Here is a 23,789-nt window from a genome sequence, read left to right as displayed (position 1 = left end):
AAGATAAATTGCACCGGATGAGTTAGAAATAACTAAACACTTGTGTCTCTAACAACAACACTTTCTTTCTTGTTGCTTTACGTCGCACCGAGACAGATAGGTCTTATGGCGACGATGGGATTGGAAAGGCTTAGGAATTGGAAGGAAGCGGCCGTGGCCTTAATTAAGGTACAGCCCCAGCATTTTCCTGGTGTGAAAATAGGAAACCACGGAAAACCATCTTCAGGGCTGCCGACAGTGGGGTTCGAACCCCTATCTCCCAGGTGCGAGCTCACAGCTCTAACAACAAAACTAGCGCTGCTAATTAGTTTAAAAATGAACAATATGCCACTTAGAATTTTCCCTATCACAATGTTTACATAGTTCATTTGTTAATTATTTTTACAGTATAAACATCTATAAATACAAGTAAGTATGCTCTGAACACAATTACGAGGGCGAATCAATACGTAAGTTACAATAGCTCGCCGCGAGTGCACGCTGTGTGTTGTGACCGTGGCCAATGCGGATCCAGCTACAGTAATTGCTGACACGTCCGATAAGAAATTTGGTATGGTATACCGTAGTGTTGTGAATGCAGAGCGGGGTAGGCTCAATGGCGCGTCACCTGCATGTTCACTCCAAATTGGAGGTGCGTGCGATGATCAGAATTCTATGGCCTAAACGGCTCAATTGCACGGATATTAATCCTGAAAAAACCGCTGTGTATGTTGAGAGTGCAATTTCTCGCCCAGGTATTTTAAAGTGCTGTAAGTGATTTGACACCAGACGCACGGATCTCACGGACGAATATCGCGAAGGCAGGCTCGCAACGTCCAGTACCGCTGCAAATGCTGACAGTGTGAGTGGGATCATTCGAGAGAATCGACGCATAACACTGCAGGAAATTGCCATCATGCTGAACATTTCGTACGGCAGTGTGTTTTCCATTGTTCACCAGCACCTTGGATTTTTTGATCTGTGTCAACTATGGGTCTCACGTCTCCTCACCGATGTTCACAAGGGAGAACATTTCCAATCGTCACTGACAATTTTGCAACGGTATTCTGTGGAGAGCAAGGAGTTTCTGCGGCGAATCATCACAGGGGATGAAACGTGGATCCACCACTTCACACCTGAAACAAAGAGAACATCGATGTAAAGGGTCGACAGCACATCATCACCCCGAGAGAAGGCAACAGTCCAACCTTCAGCAGGAAAGGTAGTAGCGACAGCGTTCTTTGACACGGAGGGTGTGGTAGACGTGGAAATTTCACCGAAAGGCATGACAATGCACTCGGCTTCGTATTGCGAAACGCTGAACCGGTTAAGTAAGGAAATTGACCGCCGGTGTGATTTTGTTGCACGATAACTCAACACCTCACACGACCCGCCAAACGTTCGAACTGCTGCAGCGATTCAATTGGGAGTTATGGCAACATCCTCCATACAGTCCAGACTTAGCGCCATGCTATTAGTATGTATTCGGTAAGCTGAAAAAGGATCTAGGTGGATGACGATTCCAAACCGATGTGGAGGTGAAAGCAGCAGTCTCCAGTTGCTTATTACGTAGCGCTGGAGGTGATATCTACGCATTCCGAATTGAAAAGTTGGTCGACTGATCCGAGAAATGTTTACAGTCTGTTTGGGACTATGTGAAAAGCGAACGTACATTGTATGTTGTCATAGCCGTATTGCCTATGTGTAGGTTGGTTCATAAACGGCCATTAATTGGAAGTATAACTTGCTGTTTGATTCGCCCTCGTATATTTTCTATAACTTCTCACGGATGAAGAGGTGAAGCAACCCCATGTTTGACAACTGCCGTATATTCAATTCAAATAATTATATTTGCTTTTAGAATTCTCTATAATCTCACGCCACATTATATTATCAGCTCAAACAGGTCTTAGCAATCAGTTATTGTTACCCTTATCAATGAGGATATGTTTACGCAAAAATATATCCGGAATGTCAGCAGTCACAGTATTTCCTCTAGAGCTAATCATAATTAAAGCACTTCACTAACTTCGCGTGCCGTACCAGGTATCGCCACTTACTAACCCCGCATTGTCAAATATTTCTCAGTCGTCAAAATAGGCATACATCTATCATAATACCCCACTCATTCAAAGTGCTGAGGAAGGAAATTACTGACAGGATCAGAGCAATATGAAATGTTTAGTCTGTTGTGCCTGAATTCAATTAAAGTGCCTGGGCCGATGACTTAGATGTTAGGCCCCTTTAAACAACAAGCAACACAAATAATGTCTCTTGTAACGCAGTCACTTCAAGTGTTCAAACATTGATTGAACCTTGGTGGTAGAGAAACGCAGGTAATTACGTATTTTCACCAAATCTTCAAGTACGACATTGTCCATAGTTTTCTACTTCATAGGGCAAATATAAATTACTCCACTTAGCAACCCTTAATTTTATGTTGAATTTAAACAGTTGGTTCCTAGCGCAATTCAAAACTTTCGTTCCGTCGTATGAAATAATATTGCAAACATTTGTCTGTAGTTCTACCATTTTCGAAGCTGAACCAGAGGTAGATTTTCTGAATGGCAGAGAAGTGGCACTTGACACAGACGAGAATCACCTGTGTCACAAGCATGAGGTTCAGATTACGACGGGTATCAATTTGATTTTTAGGAGGTATTACAAAGAGTGGAAGGTAACTGATGAACCTAATTACGTAAGTAAAAGATCCCGGAGAGAGGATCGCAATGATACAAGTTTCAGGGTTGTATTGAATATCTTTGTCAAAATTTCCAACATGCCAATTCGTTCTCCCACCTCTTTCCAAAATTCATATGTGATACCCGAAATAGCTCCTGATTTCCCCTTTTTGGCTCGTTGTAACAGGTTCCTTATTTCATGAGTCGAAATAGCCTCACCTAATTCAGGCAATTCAGGCAGAGTGACACTCAAACCCCCCGAAACAGTAATCCTCTCATGCTGAGCTCTCAATTTGTCTTCTTTATTCAATAATTTCTCGAAATACTGGACCCATATACTATGACTTAATTGGTCCCCCCAGAACCCGGCTTCTTCTTGGTTATTTGATTTATTTTATCCCATACTTTCCTACTGTCATTGTCCTTGCAATTTTTATTTATGTCTGCAGCCATCTTTTTTTGCCATTCCGACTTCGTCTTTCTTAACAATTCTCTGTATTCTTACCTTTTTTTTTTTACAAAATTCGTTTCTAGCTACCTGACCACCATCCATCCTGTATCTCCTAAGTGCCTTCTTAACTAGTGACTTTTTCTTTACACATTCTGTGTTTTACCATCCACCTTTTATCTGCGTTTTACGTAGATCTTGCCTCATATATTTTCCTGCCATTCCTATTAAATTTTCTATCCTGGTTAGGGCTTCCTCCACTCTATTCTCTTCTATCAATTTTACAATACCTATTTTCCAAATCTCAAAATTTTCTCCATTGAAGTACTCTCTGAATTCATTTCCTAATTCTTCTCTCCAACGATACCTAGGTATTTTCCTCTCCTGTACGCTATCGTAAACGATCTCTTGCGCTCTTATATCTTGAATCATTAATTTTATAGATACTGGCATGTGATTTGCCTCTGCCCAATCCTTAATGCTTATCTCTTTGACAATTTGCAAACTATCCCCACAGCATACAACTAGGTCAATTGTATTGCCCCCATTTTCTACTATATAGGTTAGTTTTCCACTGTCATCTCCAAACCACCACCCATTCAGTATATAAAGCTCCTCTACCGCGCATAATTCTAGTAGTTTTTCTCCATACTTGTTACATTCTTTATCCTGGCTATTTCTATTAACTACTAATACCCCGTCCTCATGTTGACTGTAAACTGGTTTCTTCTCCCCTATCCTCGCGTTAAGATCGGCCATAACAATAATGTTTGCCTGATCATACGTACTTCTCATTCGTCTAATTTCTGTCGCTAAATTCTCAAAAAAATCATTCTGCGCAAATGGGGAGCTCAAAGGTGGATTATATATAAAATCTATACATATCTCATTCCTCCAATTGACTCTATCTAATATTCTTATCCAGTTTAATTCCTTAAACTCGGATTCTAAGAGCTGTATTCTATCTTTTAAGTCGCTTTTGATAACCACTGAAATTACGCCCGATATCCTTCCTCTATTGGATCTCCTTGATCCATATTGACTCCATATGATACACCCTTCTATCTTTAAGTCTTTCTCGTAATCAGCCCAAGTTTCTACAAGCCCAAGGATGTCCATTTCTTCCCGTAGCTCTTTAAAGTCTTCGTTACCTCTTTTGCTCCATACTCCTTCAATGTTAACACACGATACCTTTAACTCTAGTTATTTTTTACTTCTATGTTCTAAACTCCCTGACTTACTTCTAGTCATTCTAGATCTTTCCACTTCCATTATACTCCCCTCCGGAGAGCAAATAACGTCCTTCTCAGATAGTTATTCTGTGATTTTTAATCTACTGCCTGAACCCATCCCCTTCTTCTGAAAAAAGTCTTTTAGACTCACTGACCTACGCCTGGAAGTATCCTCAGCTCCTCCACGTGGCGCCGCTGTTGACATCCGGCTCGCCTCTCCGTTCCTCCCACTGTTATTTAACTCCGCTGGAAGATCTGACGTAGACTGTTGAATCACCTGTCTAGGGTTATCAACCCTAGCACCGCACGTATACTCTGGAATCCCTTGTGGGATACCATGCACTTCCGCTGATGACCCAAACTGCTTACTTCGTTCCTTAAACATATCACCCAGATCACTGACCGTCCACGTTCTCGCCCAGGTATCTCCCATCACATGCAGGCGGTTTCCTCTTATAAAAGCCCGTAGATTCGATTTTTTTGCTTCTTGTAAATGCAATTGTAGAACTCTTTGCTCTTGGAGGCTTTTTCTGTCCATATCCCTTTTTATCCAAATTCTGCTGCGCTTCAAGTTCCTCACACTAATCAAAATTCGGCTTGCCATTAATAAGGAAACAAACTTAATTCTAACAGGTCTTCTTCCCCTATTCTTTCCCATCCTATACACATCATCTATCTTCCTTTCGGTACAATCTATGCCTAATTTCTCTTTCATTAGCTTAAAGACTGAGCTCATCAATTCCATCTTAGATTCTCCTTCCGTTTAATCCAGTCCGTAAATAATAATATTTCTTCTCTTCTCCTCCTCCGTTCTTCTGCTCTCTTGCCATTGAAGTACCTGTACTTGTTCTTCTAGCGCCTGTATCCTCTGATTTATTATAGCTCTTTCTTCCTTGTTTTCTCTTATCTTCGCCTTTATTTCTGTTAGATCTTTGGTTATGCTGTCCTTCATATCGTTGATTTGTTGGAACTGTGCTTCGAGCATTTCTTTGGTCTGGTCAGCCTGAGAAGCATCGCGGACAACTTCCTTGATTTTCTCTATGTCCTCCCATGTCAATGGGCCTGGGTTCATCTCGACGCCTCTGATGACTAATATAGTAGCCACTATAGCTGCCGCCATCAACAGTTCTGTCTGTCCTATTTCTTGATTAAATCATAATTTACACTCCGTCTTGATCCACTTGCCCCGATTGTGCCATCGCCCTATCACACTCCTATACTGTTGCACTGTTACGCCCATACTGCTTTTCCTGCACTTCCGCACCGTTAGCACGCACGTTTGCTCACTAGCTCAGCTCAGCAAAGACTGCTCAGGGTTGTAGCTTACAACATTCTCGAGAAAAAACGTGTTGTGGGAATTGCAAGAATTGAAACGCAGTGGCTGGCAGTAGCTACTGTTGAGGCTGCCAGGACACGTGGGCAAAAGTTTAAACCAGTTGCTGCCTGCTGTTGTATCTTAAAGGTCGACCGTCCGCTGTCAACACAAACAATAACATGCATGTCCCCTTTCGAGAGCAATTATTAGCACTAGTGGACTGACCAAGTTTTCTGACAATACAGGGCGTAATTTCACGCTTTAAACTTAACAAACATAAGGAATGTTATTCAACAATATGACATGAAGCGTAACTTAGCCTGTTCCATTGACGATGATTCCTGTTCGTTATTTGTACCTTGAAGTTGAAAATGGGAAACCATGGGACAATATAGTCAAAATGGCTTGCAGTTAGATTCGAACCATTCACCATCCAATAACAGTTAACTCACTTGAGTAGTGTGCCGCTGATAACTGCGCCACGCGTCTCGGGTTGGGCAGTTCGTTAATAAAAGTATCATAATGAGAACACAACTGTCCAGCTGCATAGCTTAATTTTTGGTACTAGTCTTCCGTCATTGAGACCCCGGGTTCGATGCCCGTAGGGTCCAGGGGTTATTTAATTAACAAATGCATTCCCCTGGCTCGGGGACTGTGTTACCGTGCCGTCTTAGTCTTCAACACATGTGCAAAGCACACAACAAGACACGACAATCAACACCACCACATTAATTAACAGGCAGCATTTCCCCTCCAATATTTGGCATCAAGAAGGACATTCAGCCCTGACATTCTGTCAAATCTCCTACAACTACTGACCCCGCAGAGATTACGGGATGTAATAGAAGCACTCCCAAAGGCATAGCTGCTCACAACTCACCAAGGCAGTCCGGGTTTTATTTCCCAGCCAATGGATGTGGAATTTATGAAAGGAAATGTAGCGTCCTATGGGTCGGATTCCAGATAAAAATACTTGTCCCGTGGTGTATGATCGCAAAACAAAAGGTCATGAAAAACTCTAAACATGATTTACATTTTAACAGAAAAAACAAAACACAACGGCAAAGCGTTTGTGCAAAATTTAGAGTGGACACATTCGAGCAGATTGGTGCACAAAGTTACACCAGGTGTTCGAAAAGCCCACCATGGGCAGGATTACATGTCGGCACCTACGAAGAAAATTCTCTTCAACCCACCACATTACTTAATAGTTTTGACTGATCTCCTGAGCAGATCCTGCAGGGTTTCCACTCGTCTGCGATACACTTTAGGTGTAATATATCCTAAAAAATGACATCTAAGGGGTTTACATCGGCGCTTTTTGCCGGCCAGCCGATAGGGCCAAAACGCCCAATCCATCGGTGTGAATAGGTGGCGTCCAGGTGGTGGGGCACTGCGTTGGTAACGTGCGAGGATGCTCCATTATATTGGAACCACATGTGCTGCTGGGTATGGCGTGGAACGGCCTCTAGTAGTAGTGGTGGAGTGCCTACCAGTAACAGGAGATAAGATAAGCCACTCAGTCTATGAGATAATACCGCAGGTCCTATTATAATGTCACACAACATCCCTATACAAACATTAATGGAAAATCGAACTTGGTGGTGGGAACGTCTCATAGCATGGGGATTTTCCTCCGATCACGCATATTTGTTGTGAAAACTGAAGATAACGCTCCTCGTACACGAGGCCTCGTCTATGAACAAAATATGATTCACAAAGTCTTCGGATTGACGATGAACCTATTCACAAAAGGCCATACGCGGTGCATAAAATATCTCCCCGATAGGTGCTGAACACGCTGCAGCAGAAGTTACGGATGTTGCCGATCGTCCCGTAATGTTCGTAGGAGGGTCCAACGTGACACTTCTACCACTACCGAGATTTGACGATTTCTTCTACCATGGTCCTATGCAGTAAATTCTAATATGTGGGTCCCTGCAGGAAGGTTACCTTTCAGTCAACCAGTTTCACTCATGGGCATGATATTTCCGGTGTCAGCTGTTCTCTGTATAGCTGCTAAAAGACAACCTTTCACTAGAAGAGACAAGAATGAAGCGAAGCTGTTGACCTAGTCAGGTCAGACTGTAGACTAGGAGAGACAAGCTCTCACTAGAAAGGAAACTAAAATGAAGCTATTGACCTGGAAATGTACTAGGATAGACAACCTCTCCCTGTAAGGGACGAAATGAAGTGCTGACTAAACTTGGGCAGGCGCAGTTCTCCACAATACCAGTTTATATCCTTTCTGTATTCCTCAGAACTAAACTAGATGTCAGAGGAAAACATTCATTCTGAGCGATCGTCGGGTAACGTGGACGTCATTCACAGCGAAACGTCTGTCCTTTCTGTCCTACATACAATACTGGAAGGATTTTAAGATTGGCCGAATGGCTGGTGCCTGAATAGAGCTGCACCAAATTGGGGCGAGGATACGAATTCACTTTTACAGAAATATTGCAAACACTGGGCTGGAAAGACTTGGGAGTGAAGAGACGAGCTGCCTGACTAAATGGCATATTCCGAGCTGTTAGTAGAGAGATGGCGTAGAATGAAATTAGCTACTCGCTAGTTGTTTAACATCGCACTATCACATCGAAGTATTTCGGCGACACAGGGATGTTAAAGGGGTGCGATTGGGAAGATAGTGGCCATGACCTTAATTAAGGTACAGGCCCACAATATACCTGGCATGAAGACGGAAAGCCATCCACTGAAAATCATCTTCAGGACTGCCGAAGGTAGTATTCGAACCCAACATCTCCTGAATGCAAGCTCACAATGAAAAAAAATGAAATGGCGTATGGCTTTTAGTGCCGGGATATCCCAGGACGGGTTCGGCTCGCCAGGTGCAGGTCTTTCTATTTGACTCCGGTAGGCGACCTGCGCGTCGTGATGAGGATGAAATGATGATGAAGACAACACATACACCCAGCCCCCGTGCCATTGGAATTAACCAATTAAGGTTAAAATCCCCGACCAGGCCGGGAATCGAACCCGGGACCCTCTGAACCGAAGGCCAGTACGCTGACCGTTCAGCCAACGAGTCGGACAGCTCACAATTATATGAACCTAACCGCAAGGCCAACTCCCCCTGTAATGATATTATTAGACGAAAATGCTTGAATTGCGTTTTTGGAAGTAAAATAAATCATCGTATGAAGGTAAATTTGGAATTCAAGGGACATATTGTGCTTAACATTCGTTTATGGGAAAATAAATGAGGTATTTGAATAATTTTACCGAGACACGCATTCGATCAATTTTCAAGTTCTTCGAAAACATTTAATAAATGAGTACGTAAATAACTGTCTGCCACCTAGGTAACAGTCCTGAATGCATATATGTGGAAATCGATTGAATGATGGATACTAACGTGGGAAAGACGATAAGATGAAGATAAAATTGGCATTTAAGTTGTTTTCTTATTTTTTTTTTTTTTTTGCTATTTTAGCTTAACGTCGCACCGACACAGATATGTCTTATGGCGACGCAGTAGAAGGAAGCGGCCGTATCCTTAATTAAGGTACAGCCCCGGCATTTGCCTGGTGTGAAAATGGGAAACCACGGAAAACCATCTTCAGGGCTGCCGACAGTGGGGCTCGAACCCACTATCTCCCGATTACTGGATACTGGCATTTCAATGGGCAAATTGGGGCAAATACTCGTTTGATATATTTCCAACTTTGAAATCACTTAAGAAATGACTAGGGAAACAACTGATAGGGAATTTGCCACCTGAGAGACCAGACTAAATACAGATCAATGGTGATTGATTGAACATCCGCCTATATGGAGTCCTTCTTTGTGGAAATCATTCATCGTACATCGCCGCAATTCTGTCCTACTTCGCCTTAAATTAAAATCATGTCAAAATATCCCCTCGATTGTCAACTATACCATGGCTAAGCTGTGTGTATTCACTAGTTACACACTAGTCGTGTCTGATTTGTAAACAGTACATCACAGGACGCTCCTCCCTTCCCATCGAGACTGCCGGCCTTGTACCTGTTTGCATCATCGTACCTGCGTTGCTCAATGTTCTTTGCTAACGTTTATGTCCTAATTTCTTACCATTAAACGCATCGAGATACAGGAAAAGTAACCAATAAGCATTATTGTTATGACAGTTACTCCTAGGTATTTGAGTACTCCATCATCTTGCGTTTCGAGCCATTAACCTTTTACATTACTGATTTCACTGCGATGTTACAGAGTAACCTGAAACTTACGAGATTGTAGTCCTCTCCTCCAGTTCTATTACTTGTGTTAATTTGTTGCATCAGTTACTTTCTGGCCTGTACTTATCATCCGGAAAAATGTTTCGTATACAAAGCTAGTATAATAATTCCATGTCGATAGCAATGAGAACCTCCTGGGAGATTATGATGCATTAATTTGTTCACGTGGGACCTAGGAGTGCTTATCCCACTGATATGGTGTGCTGACAATACAACAAATAAACTCTTACCGAACTAGTTGGCCATGCGGTTAGGGTCGCACAGCTCTGAGCTTGCATCCGGAAGATAGTGGGTTCGAACCCTGAAGATGGTTTTCCGTTGTTTCCCATTATCACACTAAGCAAATGCTGGGGATGTACCTGAAATAAGGCCACGGCCGCTTCCTTCCCACTCCAAGCCGTTTCCTATGCCATCATCGCCATAAGACCTATCTGTGTCGGTGCGACGTAAAGCAAAGTGTGAAGATAAACTCTTATGGATCGTGTACCACGCTTTTTTTCGATAACAGTACATTATTTCTCAAATAATTGTATATGTAATTATGCTAACTTTCACCCTCTGATAACAAAATAACCCACTGTGAAGGCACTGGCAAAGCTATTTTATTCACACTGCGTTGTCTATAGTGAAGAAATATGCATTCTACTCTGAAATCAATGAAGTTTCTGCATGGTGTGGACTGGATCCTGTCTTCGGCCAGCAACCTGTCAATAATATAACAATCCCTTCCTCCCCGAAATAGTAAGCGTCATGTTTCATTCCTGCTACTGCTTGCTACTATCTGAGCTTAGAGCTTACTGCAGGAGTGCACGATCCCGTTTCTAGTAATATAATCTCTCGTCAGACACCAACCAATGAGTGATACACAGGTATAGTATTTTATTGTATTTTATATATCCACTTCCAGGTAATCAGTATGAATTTACGATTGCCATAGAAAACGGACCTATTTCCCATAAGACAATTTCTACAACTATACAGTATTTTACTTTCTTGGTATGTTGTTGGGCACATGTCTTTTCAACGCCTAGCGTCATTAGTAGAACGGCAATGTATGTTCTAAGACAATGGGTGCTGAGTTGGCATTTTGCCACGCGTCATTGACCCCTAGTTGAGTAGTAAGGCTATGCCGATTCCATCGCGACGTCATTGACCTCTAATTGAGTAGTAAGCCTATGTAGGTTCTAGACCACTGAACGCGGAATAACGTCATAACCTTGGGTACGAGAGCAAGCCGAACCTCACAGACTCGATTGGAGGGGCCTAATTGGTCAGGGAATGATCTGGGGTGCTTTTGACTCCCTAGGTGAGGTTATGGCGTCATACGCATACGTACAAAAATACTAAGGTCACTGCCAAAACTGGAATGTTGTTAACCTCTAGGTGAGTTTATGACGTCATACCCTTATGTACGAGGGCAATGCTAACCTCACGGGCCACTTTGGAGCAGCCGAATCAGAGGGGTCCCGCTTGGAGGAGCCGAGTCGGATAGGTCACGGACCCCTTTGGAGGAGCCGAATCGATCGGGCGCCAATGGAGAAGCACAAATCGGTTAGGTGACCTGCAGATGAGGTTACGATGTCATTATGACGTGTTAACCTATCTTTGCGCACGAACGACAACCTAGCTCCCCTTGACGTTTTAACATAACCTCGCTACGAGGAATGCTAACCTAACCTCAGACGAGTTCCCCTTGGAGGAGCCGAACTAGTGAGGTGACTTGTAGGTGTTGTTAACACGTGTGTTAACATAAACTTGACCACGAAAATTAACCTAACCTCAAACACAGGTCCTTTGTCGTCTCCCCCGTGGAGTAGTGACGAAACTATGACGTAATAAGCACGGGAAATTTAAAAAATCATGCTTATCTTTACATAACAGAACGCGCAGATCTTCTCCTTACAGGGCTGTGACTTCACAGCGTGGGTGATTTGAAATGCGGACTGCTGGCGAAGGGTGCATGGCGTTTTAACCTAACGTGTGTCCATTCCTTGTCCCATTTCTCTATGGTGTTGGGTTTGTTCTGAGATGAATCTGTTACGATGGATTTTATTATATCCGGATGCCCTTCCTGACGTCATCCTCATCATGGAAGACAATAAGGTGAAATGAATGACATTATATATGATAGTAGGAGGGAGAGTGTAAAACGCTGTAGTGGCACATACCCTTCTCCTGTCGAATAGCATCGAGAGGACTGCTCAAGGCTTTACATCTCCATCCGAGGGACAAATAACCATCAACAGCGTTATATGCCCTTACACCATATGAGTACTGCGAAGAGGATTGGAATTTAATCAAGGTTTTTTTGGCGCACGCAGTCTAGTAATTAGAACTTGTATACCACCACCTACCTCACCCCAGCTAGGCTGAATGGCTCAGACGGTTGAGACGCTCGCCTTCCATCTCAAACTCTGCAGGTTCGATCCTGGCTTAGCTGTGTGGGAGGAGTGAGGGGAGAAAACCCCGGAGGAGGAGGAGGTCTTCCCCTCTCCTAATAGAACTAAACCTATAAGGGGATAGAGGAGGAAGACTATGAGGAGGAGGAAAAGGTTATCACACTAGCAAGTTTATTAGGTGGAGGATGAGGAGAATAAAATAATTTTGTTTGAATTATGTTACATTTACACTTACCTTTTATACATTTCTGTCTTATACGGTATATCAGGAACATAATCTTTCGAAACATATTTGTATGGTATAAAAATTCGCATTTTTTATCTGGTTAAGTAGAAACATTTTTTCTTAAATTTTTATGTGTTTAACGTTACCCTGTTCATAGGAGAAGAGAGGTGTGTCATGTAGGAGAAATGCATTGTGTTTGGAGGGGAACGGACAGCTTGCATCCTCTACCAAGTAGCGGAAGTGAGCGAGATGGCGGCACGCCTGACAATTTTGAATGCATAATACCTATATTTGTGTTTAGAACATACATTGTCTGTTGTTATCTTACCTTGTTCGTAAATTTCAAATATACATGCATTTTGTAATGAACAGAAAAGATTTGAACAGTCAGTATACAACCTCGTGTGCTCTGAACAGAAAAGGAACATCTACATGTTTATATTTTTTGAATGACCCCACCATTTTAACACTTCTAAGTAGAGTCGGTAATTGAGGCACTTTGAAAGGGAGACTTAACTTCTCCTACAAGAAACATTACGTGTTCAACTCCTTCAAGAGGAGTCAAAAAAGGGCCTGTCTGAGGTTACGTTAGCGTTTCTAAAGGGGCTTGAGTCTATTTGTTCCTTTATTTGAAGGATGCATAAACGCGGAGTAGAATTCCGCGCGCGATAGCGTGCGTTTCCGCTTATTCTTACAACTACAACTACTGATGGTCATTTAAATTTATTTGTGTTGGGGAGATAAAACTTATCTAACTTTTCTGGAAACTTAATTGAATGTGATTTAACTATATTGTAAGAAGAATGGCTGATTATGGTAGAGGAGTAAGAAGAATCCGATTTTCTTTTTTTTTTTGCTTCATGTCGCACAGATACAGATAGGTTTTATGGCGACAATGGGATAGGAAAGGCATAGAAGTGGGAAGGAAGCGGCCGTGGCCTTAATTAGGGTTCAGCATCAGCATTGCCTAATGTGAAAATTAGAATCCACGGAAATGATAATAATAATAATAATAATAATAATAATAATAATAATAATAATAATAATAATAATAATAATAATAATAATAATAATAATCGTATAGTTTTACCGGGCAAGTTGGCCGTGCGCGTAGAGGCGCGCGGCTGTGAGCTTGCATCCGGGAGATAGTAGGTTCGAATCCCACTATCGGCAGCCCTGAAAATGGTTTTCCGTGGTTTCCCACTTTCACACCAGGCAAATGCTGGGGCTGTACCTTAATTAAGGCCACGGCCGCTTCCTTCCAACTCCTAAGCCTTTCCTATCCCATCGTCGCCATAAGACCTATCTGTGTCGGTGCGACGCAAAGCCCCTAGCAAAAAAAAATCGTATAGTTTCAGCTACCATGTGAAATTATTTGGATTTCACAAAATCTAGGTTGTCTGCGTGTTAGTTTCGACGTTTTGTTTTACTCTAACAAATGTTAGGGAAACAGATATTTGGTGTGTGATTTGTAGCCGAGTTATTTGAACTATTATGTTGAATGTGCACCAAATGTATCACCAGAGATCTTTCGCGTTGTGATATCGTACGACATGGAATGCCGAATGGACTTTCTGCCGTCTTTCAAGATCTGATTACGACTGCCGAATTTGAACCTACGATCTTGGTACCTGGATACGGACACTTTACCACTGACCCACTGACTGAACCTTAATAATAATAATAATAATAATAATAATAATAATAATAATATAATTACATTATATTAAAATATTATAATCATTATATTAACATTATTATTAATAATAATAATTATTATACATTATAATATACTGAGTGAGATATACTGCTGTAAGTTCGTATTTGGGAGATAGTAGGTTAGACTCCCATCATTGACTACCTTGTGAATGGTTTACCATTTTTTTCTTATTTCCAAATCAGGCAAATGTTAGGCTCGTGCCGTATAATGAAGGCCACAATCGCTACATTCTCAGCCTCAGCCCTGTCTTATTTCAATCATACACCACAACGATTTTATCTACAGTTAGCCTACTGTTGCATACGCAGTAACCTGCCTTGCAGTTCATTCTGCAGATATGATTATGAACTGGATAAAATTTGAAGATCATCGTCATTCTACATCAATAGAAAAACAAACATAGTATTTAACACTGCATCAATCGCGCGCTTGAATCAACGTATTTTGCCGTGCGTGGAATTTGTTTCACAGAGTATTCATTCAGCATTACTGGTGTTTAGTCCGGCTCCATGGCTAAATGGTTAGCGTGTTGGCGTTTGGTCGCGAGGATCCCGAGTTCGATTCTTCATACGTGAACATCTTCAGGTTTCAACAAATCGAACCAAATCAAATAATATCAAATATTGTTCCGTCTTTTTTTTAACGAACTAACTGACGACAGTAGTAGTTACTGTGAATGTTTTTATAAGTTTCAAAACCATTACCTTGATTTGGAAGGTAATGAAGATATGAGTAAAAGTGAGGAAAGAAATCTTGGGGAGATCAACACTCGAAGAATGAGGAGAGAAAGGAATCATAGTGTGGGGGATGGTGAATAGAAAACCAAGGGCTTGAATGTCCGAACATAGCCATGCCAGAAGATAACAAAATGTGACGAGATAAAATACTCGTACAATGCCACAAGCCCCTTATCAATAATAACACTACACAGATTAACTGCTGTTAATTGAGGTGTGCTCTGTCTCTTCTGCTGTCACTCATCTTCACCAGATGTCATTAGTGCTGCAATTACAAAGTACATAACAGCTAGTAACTTCTCTTTCTGTAATTGTACTTGGGGTTGAGCATTGGTCGCTATGGGCAATTTAATATACCGCGCACACACATCGTAAATAAAAAACATATATTTGGTTGTACGGAATCGATACTCTTTGGGTAATTACGTTCTAATCTTTTACAGCGAATGTTAAACTGTAATATCGGAGTCAAATGACTTCCACTCCGTAGAACAGGAATTGAATACCCCTGCTTCTCATGAAAATGTGATAATGTCAGCGTTTGGTGAGTAATGAACGGCTGTCATTCAGTGATTATCCCGTATACGATATGAAATTACGGCAAGTGTAGGGCTATGATTCATGTGAGATTGGGCGCACAATATGGTTCTGTACCAGATTTTAAAACGGTAAGGATCGTAACAGCAAGGATTGTTACAGAGTTTGTACAGAGACGTAGGCAATTAGAATAAAATATCTAGAAAGAGAATATAAAGAAAACTAGAAAGAGAGAAACAATTCTACAAATTCGTCAAATGATTAAACAAGGAAATAATTGCACCGGGGAAGATTTGCATTGTTTTTGTATTCTAAAATGTACGTGGCAAACATGAAATAAGAAAAAATAAAACAAGCATTAACGAAAATAATGAACGATAAGGGACATGTTTAATAGAGAAAATCTAACACTTGATTACACCTAGGTCAGAAATAAAAATAGGGGGACAACGTAGGAGATGAATATAATTTCTGGTGGGTTTATATATAATATTAAATGCAGCAATAGATAAATTGTTGTACTCTAGTGCCGTTATTCTTTCTTCCTGAAGTTAATTATCAAATTTCATGTGAATTGAACGATAACATTCATTAATTCATTAATTAAATAATTCATTCATTCATTAAACTCTCTCCAAACATTCATTCATTCATTCATTCATTCATTCATGAAATGCTTTCCAAAGTTCGTGGTTATCCGTGAGTGGTAGAGACGACCTTTTCATTTTTGTTATACAGTTCATTCATTCATCCACTCAGTCATGAATGCTCTCTTTTCAGTTGATGGCTGTCCGTATGTACGATTCAATCATGAAATCATTCACTCATCAGTTCATATAGTAATTCATTCATTCATTCATTCATTCATTCATTCATTCATTCATGCAATTTATTCAAAATGTATGCTGTAATTGTTGGATAAGTACTAGTGCAACTTAGGGAGGGTAAAATAAATGTTTGTCCTAGACTATATAACTATGTTAACGTCTAGGACAATAGAAATAAATAAACTTTAAAGAAAAACATACAATTTATAAATTGGATTAAAAAGTTAATAAGTTAATTTTAACGTTTAATGTAGTAATAGTTAAATAGTAATATGGAAAATAATTCATGTATCAAAACACATTTTCGATTACAATAAAGGATTACTTCCTCCCCATTTTCAGATGATCCGAATCTGGAGGATAGGAGTATTCTATTCTATTTTAACAAGGATTTTTGACCGAATAACTGGTTGTGTTGCTTAATTTGTATACATAATTTGGAATATATTTAATTATAAATTTATACTTGATTGGAAGTTCAATATTCATAGCATTCCTCTCCAATAGAACACAAATCAAGGATATAGCGAGAGAAGCTCCTAAGAAACCAAAATCTTAGAGTGTTAATACAACAGAAAATATGCCTAACCTTGTGGCTGCGTTTGCAGTGTTTTGTACTTCGAAGCGTGAAGTTCCGGATTCAATTTCCTACAGCATCATGGAATTTTAATCCCACATAGTTAATACATGAGATTCAAGGGCTGAATATTTCCACTGTCCCTAACATTCCTGCAACACACACCACACACTACATTTCCTTCCTGTACAATGAAATATATTGTACGCGCACTTTTTAGTGATAGATTTTAGTACTGGTTTGAGGAGTAAGAAGGAAGCACTGCCGGTTCCGGTAATACTGCCAACTGAATGGAAATGAAATCTGAATTGAATGGATAATATGATCGAACGATATGAATTTTCTAAACCTTTATTATCTTACACCAACAACTGTGTCACACACACAATATATACGTTATACTACATAACATTTCTCGATGCGAAACTTGTTCCTAGCATGAATTCTATAGTTTAGCTTTGCTGTGTAAACAACAACAGTATGAGTACGTAAAGTATACGCCAGATGTCGCACAGCGATCATAAGCGATTCTTAGTTTGTGTTTCAAAGATTGCCAATAAGAATCTCGAAGATAATCGAAGTCGACCGATTCAGCAGTAGGGTGTAAATCTATCGTGAAAATGTGCGTAGATAATAGTATACTTCTCTAGGTAAAAGACTCACACCTTCATCGGACGGTCTGCCTTACACTGGTTTTACAAATGAATAGCTAGACTACACCACCACCACCACCACCACCACCACCACCACCACCACCACCACAACCACAACCATCATCATCATCATCATCATCATCATCATAAATGTTTGCATGTTACAGTCCGTTAAGCTTCGTTCTGAAGAACTTTTCTAAGCAGGGTCACAACAAATTACGGGGTGTATGGGTGCAAAACAGTGCATCGATATACGGTGTTTCAGTCATAATGTACATCTCTAAGCAATTAGTGTTATGATTAAAACAAGAGGATTTTGAAAGAAAGTCTTCTTCTGGGATGGCCAATTTTGGTGTGGTTCAGTGTACATTTGTCAGAAAAAATTTGCGCTCATATCGTGTCGTTAATATATTGTGACTAAGTTAATTGGCCCATATCCATTGCGTATAGTAATGGTTACATCATTAACAGCAATAAATATTACTTCTTTCCGAATCATTATCCAAAAACGTTTCCACGCTTTACTGCGTGTCAATTAGCTCGAAGAATTCATACCTTTCTTGACAACTTCAGGAACTGACGGGAAATAGGTTCATTATGATTTCTGGAATCCATGGAAGTTAACTACGTCATTCAAAATACGTCATATGTTATTTTTTGACAAATAAGGTCTTAGTCATCTAAAGTATTATGTTACATAAAACAAGAGCAGAAGTCCCACAATAAACTTATGGATGGATCATCCACGTTATCAACAGAATATCTAGATATAGGAAGGAATTGTGAAGTGATATTTTGGCAAGAAAAACGACAAAAGACAGAAAAATTAACTCTAGGAGAGTAAATCATCAGTGCTCGTAGGTACTGCAATAATGTTCGTTTAACTGGATCTCTTGAGACAATGTAAACATCGTCTGGTGACTGAGATGAAGGGAATTTAAATATTAGTTTAATGCATGATAATACCAAACTCAACATAATATTGATTACTCTGCTTCTCGTCCGATTAGCATAGTTAAACAACATTGGGCGTGGACCATTTGAGTACACTACGTGTCATTCGTTCCGTACCTTTGCCTATCTACCCGTCACAGGTAGAGCTAGGAACACCATCTTCGATTTCCGACACGTCCAAGGATTTTTATTCTGGATTGAGATTTGGAGGCTTTACACATATTCCTTAGTTCAACAAAGGAGCTATCTAATATGAGAAGCCGGTGTTTTGGTCAAGTAAACAAAGTAGAAAAGCAAATGCTGTCATCACTCTGACCTCCCGAAACCAATATCTGCAGGCCATTTGATCGGGCAAAATATTAAGTCTGTGTACTAATGTGCTTAAAGGTCCTGATGTGCCACAGAGCTTGTTTCGGTGAATGCACGGAGCTTAAGAAACTAAAAATAAGTACCGTTTCTGTAACTGGCGAATGCTACTACAATAAGCCTATCCGCCTCGTGTGCATCATTGTGCGTTATAGGGAGGACTGGCCTTCAGTTCTCACTCAGTAAGAATAAACAAATGATGTTGACTGCGTTGTACAGGAGCGATGGTTCAGCGGACTCAGGTTTTCATTCCTAACACAATATAAAAATCAGCCAGAAGGATAATCTATCAGCGGATTTGGGGATAGGAATGAGGGAATCCGCAGTAAGGGAATACAGGTTATGTTAGAAATGAGTCCGTTGGGTGAAGCTGTGCATGTGCGGCGGGGACTTTTGATGAGAATGGGGAAGGAATGTTAGCTATGAGACAATTGTAATCGGCCCTAGAGTATAAAAGAGGCTGCACAAGACCAGGGAAACGGGAGCTATAGTATGTTTGTTTAATGATTTAAAGGCAAGAGGCATGGTTGAGTGCACCTTTTTCACAGAGGCTTGTGGACTGAACGGTAAAGGTAATAAAATATTAAAATCGAAGATGTATACAGAAACACGCATGTATGTCCGTCAATGGATACTCGAAAATAATATTTATTTTGAAAATAAATATTTCATAAAGAAATTATAAATGAATTAATTTCGTACAAACCAACACGTTCTATGAGTAATATTAGCCGTGAAGGTTTGATATGTTACGTGATTTTCAATTAAGTAAACAAATTGTATGATGTCCGCCGTCAGGTATCGACAAATAATTAGAGTAGTTCACATCTGAATGTAATGTAACACCACAGTCCCTCTCCACGCGTAATCCTCAAGGTAAAGATATATGTACAGCGTGCACGTAATATTAGTCTGATAATTTGAATGACTTGGACTCTTTTTCGCACCTTCAAATGTAGCAAATATAAACATCTGCTTGATAATCTGCAGAATGAATAAGCTTTCTCCTCAACAACATCCGATGCTGAGCGGGTAATTTATTCATCAGCAATGCATTAAGAGTAGTTACGAGTTATACACTCCAAACATCAGGAAACGTCTTCACAATCCATTACATGAAATAAACTTCATCGCAAGGGCCGTTTTGTCGTAAGTAACTACTTGAGCAATTATTAACCAATCACTCCACTTTTACAGTACAAATTTCTTATCTTTATTAAGACATCCTGGCTCACCAGGCCGATTCGGACGGGACAGGACGCCAACTTTATTACTGCAGCACAACCCTCACAGCAACTTATGCAGTTTGTATCAAATATTTCACCTCCTTGTAAATTTTCTCACAAAGCAACCAAGGCTTGCAATAGTCTGTGCACATTACATACAATTGCATATCAGTCAACAACGAGTATATCAAATATTCATTTATCATACAGACAGGCTCACCTAACATCTTCAGCTGTTTTATTTTAAATTCACTGGCATTTTAGTGTAGTATTTTTATGACATGACGTTTCATACGTCGCATCTTAACTGGACGCAATTGTCATTGGATTTTTATATTTAATATTTTCAATATTCTTGTTAAAATTGTAAGTTCTGTACATTTATTTATAGACTGAAGATAAAGGACGAAATATGTATCGAATTTTCATGTTTTAGAGCTGTCTTAACGAAGAAAGGAAATTTGTACTCTAAAGGTGGAGTGTGTGATTAATAATTGCACAATCAGCTCACAATCCATGTCAAAGAAATACTGGATGCTGCAATAAAACAACATAAGTACATCCTCCTTCTCCTCCTCTCCTCCCCCCCCCAACCAGGCTAAAAGCTATTTTGTCTCGTTTTTATACTACACATAGTTCTTTCCATCTTCAGATGTATTATGTTATTCTATCCTGTCATTCTTTCGTTGCACTTTTTTATTTATTTCTTCTACCACATTCGTCCCTGATTCGTCTGATGACCTTACTGTTTACCTCGCACCCACATACGATGGTACAAAGAACATCATCTTTGGAGCTAAGATGCTGTCATCACCCCCCACTTGGAAGGCTAGTGCACAGTGAGCCATCTAGCGACGAACGAGAGTACAACTTACTATAGAACAACGGTAAAGCCTTCTTAAATTCAAACCTTCATTAATAGGGAAGTCGTGCTCGCGAAGAGACGAGACTTTCTCCTGAAGACTCGGAGAAAAGTTCTCTCCAAAACGTGAAGTATTTCACCTTGTTTTCTGTTATGACAAAAGCCCAAGATCTTATTATCATGTTTACAATTATGAAACGTAGAAGCATCAATCTAAACATAAGTGATATCAGTCAGCCACGCATTCTCTCAGTGGCTACAGCAGTGTTTCGTCCACTTTAACCCTTAAGTACCCGGGTACAACAATAAGGACATATATACCCTGGTCCTGTTTGAGAGCCTTCTGTCAAAATTTACCTTTAATATCAACAATAGCCATCTCTCCGTTGTTATTTCCATATTTTATTATCGAGAAAGACCTTTTACGAAGTTCCACTACAATGAGAAAGCTAAATACTGTAAGAATATATGAGAAGTTTTTACGGTATTATGTAATATCAAGAAAAAGGAACACTTAATTGCAAATGTTTGCTCTTATGCACATAATAAATATTTAAAATACGGTAAAGACGACATTTGAGCATATTTGGGCAGCGAATGCATCATTAAAACACATTGAAAAAAAACTGAGACACACAATTCTTTCATGAAAATTGCGAGCACTTTATATGCACATGTTTTCAGACTTACATCACACTCGAGTGCTTGCTCTGTAAGTCCTGAACGTTTCACCACGATGTTGTTCCAGGATTTGCCTGGTGTGAAAATGGGAAACCAGGGAAAACCATCTTCAGGGCTGCCGACAGTGGGATTCGAACCCACTATCTCCCGGATGCAAGCTCACTGAATAATGCTGCAGGTGAGATAGGTAAGGCGAATAACGAATGAAGAGATACTAAATCGAATTGCTGAGAGGAGAAAGATTTGGCGAAATTTCAGCAGAAGGATAGATAGGATAATAGAACACATTAAGAAAGCAAGAACTTGTTCGGTTAGTTTCTGAGGGAAATTTAGGTGGTACGAGCGGTAAAGGGTGCGTTAAGGCACGAATATGACAAACATATTAGAGTAGATGTAGGATGTAGTAGTTACAAAGAAACGAAAAGTTTAGCACAGGGCAGGGAGGCATGGTAAACTGCACCAAACTAGTCTATGGACTTATGACCCAAACGAAAACAACATAAACGAATTAAAATGAGAAACAGTTGACTTTGTTCATTGTGGCTGTAAGACCCATATAGGCCTATAACGAAAAAGTTACAAAATTAGTCGAGTACATTAAATGATGAGTAAATAGTTATTACGAGATAGTAGAAGTGCTCCAAAATGATCTAGGGCTTGTAGTGATTTGTTTCTTTGCTAGTGGCTTAATGTCCCACTAACACATCGAAGGTATCGGCGATGCAAGGAAGGGAAAGGGCTAGGATTGGGAAGGTAGTGGTCATGGCCTTATTTAAGGTACAGCCCGAGCACTTGCCTCGTGTGAATACGGGAAACCATGAAAAACCGTCTTCAGGTCTTCCGACGGTGGGATTCGAACCCAGCATCTCCTGAATGCTATCCCACAGCTACAAAATATAGTGATTTTAAAGTACCGACATCATGATGGAAATATATCCATCAAGCAAGACACGTTAGAAAAACCTGTAAAGGGCCTGCTCACTGTGTGAAAAGAAATATATACTCGTAGAATACGTATTTTTGGGTATTTCAATGTTAAGACAAGGTACAAAGATTAAATACTCCCGTTTCCTGGTACAGAGTTGGGGATGAGGCGAGATAAAATTTTAAGGCATACTTTACGGCCGGATGCCCTTCCTGAGGCCAAACTCATCTCATGAAGATGATATGAATGACGGTGATTGAAACTGTTTAGGGAGGTGGAAGGAATCGGCTGTGGCCTATGAATAGGAACTGTTCTGGCATTTGCCTGGATGAGAAACCACAGAAAATCATTCTCAGGACGGCTGACGGTGAAGAGCTTGGCTCAGAGCCGTAACGAATATAATACAGGTCCGCCTTTGGAAAACACAATTGGGCCCCTCAAATAAATTGTACATAACCTATTAGTAACATATATAAATGTAACTACATTCGATACTTAAATGCAATCCTTATCCTTTTAATATGTATGAAGAACTAAATACAATACAAAATTAATTAATATATATACTATTTACTTTACGTCGCACCGACACCGATAGGTCTTATGGCAACGATGGGACAGGAAAAGCCTAGGAATGGGAAGGAAGCGGCCGTGGCCTTAATTGAAGGGCTGAGAACCATAGTGGGCCAAATCCACCAACGGTCGAAATTGAGTTAATGCCATCTAGTTGTTCATTTCTGACTTAGGTATTATCTCTCCAACTGGGCTATCTCCACGTCTTCCCATTTATGTGCTACAGGGTCACAAAATATCTACCAAATTGAACTAGCCGCTGGAGGCAGTGCCATAGTGGGCCAAATCCGCATGACCAATCCCTCGCTTACTCTGAGTCACGTGATATGCGTAGTATCATGGCGGACATCAGCCAGGAGGAAAATAGAAGCAGTGATAAAAATTCGAAGAAAAGAAAGAGAAATAATGCGTTTTGGATTAAAAATAAGCGGAAGAAGAAGAGAAACTGTGGTGAAGGATACGTCAGTGTTCGTGGTAGGCCTATAGCCGCAAAGTGTTACGAAGAAAAAACTTTCCTACTTGTGACAGGACCTAACACTTAGTAAGATGTACGAATTATATTCTTCAGTGTGCTCAGAGTAAAACCGTAAACCTGTGAAAGAATTGTGTTACAGGGATGTTTTTAATACC

Source organism: Anabrus simplex, chromosome 2, assembly GCF_040414725.1.
Source record: "Anabrus simplex isolate iqAnaSimp1 chromosome 2, ASM4041472v1, whole genome shotgun sequence".
In the NCBI taxonomy this organism is placed as follows: domain Eukaryota; kingdom Metazoa; phylum Arthropoda; class Insecta; order Orthoptera; family Tettigoniidae; genus Anabrus; species Anabrus simplex.
This window is presented reverse-complemented; position numbering follows the sequence as displayed.